The following is a 3,874-nucleotide window of genomic DNA, read 5'->3' as shown; positions in this document are numbered from 1 at the left end:
TTTTGCACGTACAGGAATTTGACTGCTAAATGGTACTGCCACAATAAACAAAATATACAGACAGATGATGAGCAGAATATACAATGAAATATATAGATGCAGAATTTCCACAGATCCACATACACTATGAACGCAATAACACTCACATTACAAATTATGCATTTAAGAGATTGTCAAAAGAGCAATGTGCAGTTCTGGGATGATAGCGCAGGGGTGAATAGTCTGTGGATGAATAGCACAGAGTGCAAAAGTCCATGGATGAGGGATCATCGTGGACCAGGTGGCCGAAGTTGTGAGGGCCACGGCGCGGGGGAAGAAACTGTTCAGGTGGCGGGAGGTTTTGGCCTGATCCGTTTGTCCGGGGAGGGGATGGAAGGGGTCGGCGATGATCTTTCCTGCACGCTTCCTTGCCCCTGGAGTCGTGCAGGGACCTCGATGGAGGGCAGGTGGCAGCCAATGACCCTCTCAGCAGAGCTGCGACAATCCGTTGCAGTGATGGAGGTGGTGAGGATGGACTCGATGATGGTCATTTAGAGCTGAAGCAGTACACACAGCATTCACTGGGAGGAATGAGGACAAAACACCATGCATTCACCAAACATTGCACTGAGGAAAACCAGATTTGTTTTCTAGTAATTGTCTGATTAGGAACTACCATTGTCTATCATTTACAGAAGCTCAAATGATTTCAATTTGGCATTGCAAGTTTTATTGAATATTGTCAGTGGTACAGGAGTAAAATCACATAAGGCAGGGTTCCCCAACTGGTGGCCCGTGGGCGAATTCGTCCCGATGTGGTGATTTTATTTGTCCTTCCAAGTTGAGCAAAAAAATTTAGTTAAACATTTGTTTTTATATTGCTGGACACCAGCAAATCAGCTCCAAGTGATTTTAATTTTGGAAATCTGTTCCAAAGTATTCCCACGCATAGTAGAGAGATATATGTGATCGTGTAAAGTAGATGCAGGGAGTCAGGAAGCAGGTGCAGATGGTGAGTTTAATAATAACGAACATGGAGAGATACAAAACAAGAGAAGCATCTGGACATGAAAACTGAACCAATACTGCCTGAAGAGTGATGCTAGGGAGTGCTAGATAAAGGGGAAGTAATCAGGATTGTGATGAAGTCCAGGTGTGCCTCATGATGAGGCGCAGGTGTGCGTAATGAGGGTTGCCAGGTGTGCGTCATGATGGGTTACCAGGATCGATGGTTTGTAAACCGGCGACGTCGAGTCCCGGAGTGGGGAGTGGGAGTAGACGTGACAGATCGTAAACAAATTCAAGCAAGATTTGAAATGATTATGTTTGAGTCAAATATTCTATCTGTTTGGGCTTCTTGCGGTCAATTTGCAGCCTACAAATTATTTGTAATTATGTTCTGGTCCCAGAAACACATAAATGAGCATACAAGTATGTTTAAGCATACATGACTGTAGGGATTGTGGTGCCATACCTTTAGCTCCCAGGTGCAGCAGAGCTGTCACACTAAAGTTTAAGTTGCAGCAGATGTCTTGACCACACCCTGGCTGTTGTCCAGACAGCGGTAGCGCTGGAAGGTGTCCCAGGCACGGTTTGTGTCCACGTCACCTCCCTCAGAACCAGTGAAGATCTCCAGGTTCTTACAGTGGGGCATCAGCATAATCTATAGAGTGCAGAACAATACAGGATATGGAATTAGATTTAGTACGGAGTCCAAGTCCCAATTTATAATCCTTGTAAAATCCATAGACATAGGTAAAAAGGTAAACAAAAGTAGGGCACTGGAGTTTGAGGAAGGTGGAGCGAAACATATGTGCTGAGTTGTGTAAGGCATAAGATGAGTTGGTGACTCACTGGTCCAAACATGGCGTCCTCTGCCTCGTTGGTGTAGTGGTCCTGCTCAATGAAGTAGAAGCCTGACTCCACCTGGTCAAAGTGTTATCTCTACACACACTGACCTGTCTCCTGAGAACAACTGTAGTGAGAGAAATGAAAAGAAGATGTCAGAAAATGTCAGAGTTCAATTGGAGTTGAAACGTTTTAACATCTTAATGTTGCATTCAAGTTAACAGTCCCATTTAAAGACTGCTGTGGCTATATCAAAAGAGGCAACTATAGATAATCATTTAGCTAAATAAGTGATAACACACGATGTAGGACTGTAGGGCAATTCCATGGCCATAGAGTTTTGCTAACGCTCAGATTTTTCAAACAAAAACCAATGATGTCAAAGTGAAACAAACCATACAACTCTATGCACAAGGACTACTTTTAACAATTTGCAATCATTGGTTTGTTTAACATACATTTTAAAGGGAAAAATCTGAGTCTCAGCATCACTCCGTTATCGTGGAATTGCCCTGTACCAATCCATGCCACTTGTCAGTCAGCATGGCTCAGTATTGAACAGCTTGCTGTCATTTCATGCCCAACCCACCTCGTGGAGAGCTATCCTCCTATAGGTTTTCACCTCATCCCTTACCTACACTACTCATATTATTTAGCATTAGCTAGGTTTCCATCCAATTGGTGACAGAATTTCATGCGAATATTCAAAAATATGCATTAAGAAAATATGCACATTTTCACACCAGTGGTGTGTTTCCATCAAACTGATGACGTAGTGCACACAAAATGTACTTTTTCCGCTTAAGTTCTCATGTACCAAATAGAAATCTAATGTTCAATGCGTTTCCATCGCATTTTCAACTCGATAATTCAACGATAATTCTGTCACAAACTGTTGCCTGTGCCTTCTCTGGTCTTGGCACGTGCACTCTAGCCAACATCTTGCAGATAGGCCTACAGTGCTGGTAGGCTCTGCGGGTAGGTTAGTCTACATTATGAGATTATTATGGATAAGAGTGAGAATATTTTTATTTGTCAAACGGCAGTAAATCATCGATCATCATGTCACCAGAATAAGACCCTCGACATTTGTTCGAAAGGAGCATTAAGCTCATACCGTGCACTTTCACCACCCTGTGAAATCATAATTTATTTAATCTGTAGCCTAATAATCTGCATGGTTTCACGACCATTTCATCACATGACTCCAAATGTATTTCAATATGATGGTTATTATATAACATTTGCGTATAAAGGCATTTCCACTGCCGTTTCTCACGTAACATTTTTCACAAATATCCCAGTATAGAAACCTCTTTCTGACCAATAGAAAGAAGCTGGTCATCATCCTCTCTACGTGACAAATGTCCAATGCACAATGTCTTCATACAGCATCAAATAAATTGGAGGAACTCTCAGTATCACTAATGATTAAGTTACGGGCGTTATTGGTGGATGACATGGTTACCTGCAGGAAGTCCCCAGAGTGCTGTGCATAGAGGAGAGCCAAGTTACCCTACTTGGAACAGAATGGACTCCTGTATCTCCTGTCTCTGTCAGCTGAGCAGAGAACAACTTCACCACCAGATATTAGTGACAGTGGACTTGTAAAAGTTATCATCTTTATTTAAATCAGATTGTATCTCAAAGTATGCGGTTAGCGATTTACAATATTGGCTATTATTTTACCTTCCACTTTCATCTGTATGGTCAAAAATCCGGTTAGAGTGTAGTCATGCCATGATTGGTCCAAAAATCGGAACAATTGCGTTTCAGTAGATTGCTACAGGCTATGTTCATTGGCAAGCAGTTGCGAGAGCAAAATGAAACATTTGTGTGAGAAAATACTGCTCGCTCAAAGTCACACTCGTAAGCTCTCAAGTTTAATTTGCGCGCACCACGCTAGCCTGCACTCACGGGACCTGTCCTCTGCTGGCCCGACCACATGCGCAATCTCGCGCCCGTTCGACCTTTGAATCGGATTTGACACCATACTCTGAGACCACCCATTTAATGGAATTTGAAACCAGTAGTGACTGGCGACTGA

The 3,874-nt window shown here is 42.7% G+C and overlaps 1 long non-coding RNA gene across 1 annotated transcript; it reads right to left on the bottom strand.

The window, feature by feature from the left end:
• Positions 1 to 1,117: 1,117 nt before the first annotated feature.
• LOC121578339 lies at positions 1,118 to 3,874 on the bottom strand. The gene is made up of 3 exons (XR_006002762.1): positions 3,296 to 3,874; positions 1,834 to 1,954; positions 1,118 to 1,642 (listed from the first exon to the last, which is right to left on the bottom strand). It is a non-coding gene; the product is annotated as an uncharacterized LOC121578339 (long non-coding RNA).

This window comes from Coregonus clupeaformis, chromosome 12, assembly GCF_020615455.1.
Source record: "Coregonus clupeaformis isolate EN_2021a chromosome 12, ASM2061545v1, whole genome shotgun sequence".
NCBI classification, from domain to species: Eukaryota; Metazoa; Chordata; class Actinopteri; order Salmoniformes; family Salmonidae; genus Coregonus; species Coregonus clupeaformis.
The sequence above is the reverse complement of the archived record's forward strand: the minus strand, read 5'-3'. Positions and strand labels throughout refer to the sequence as shown.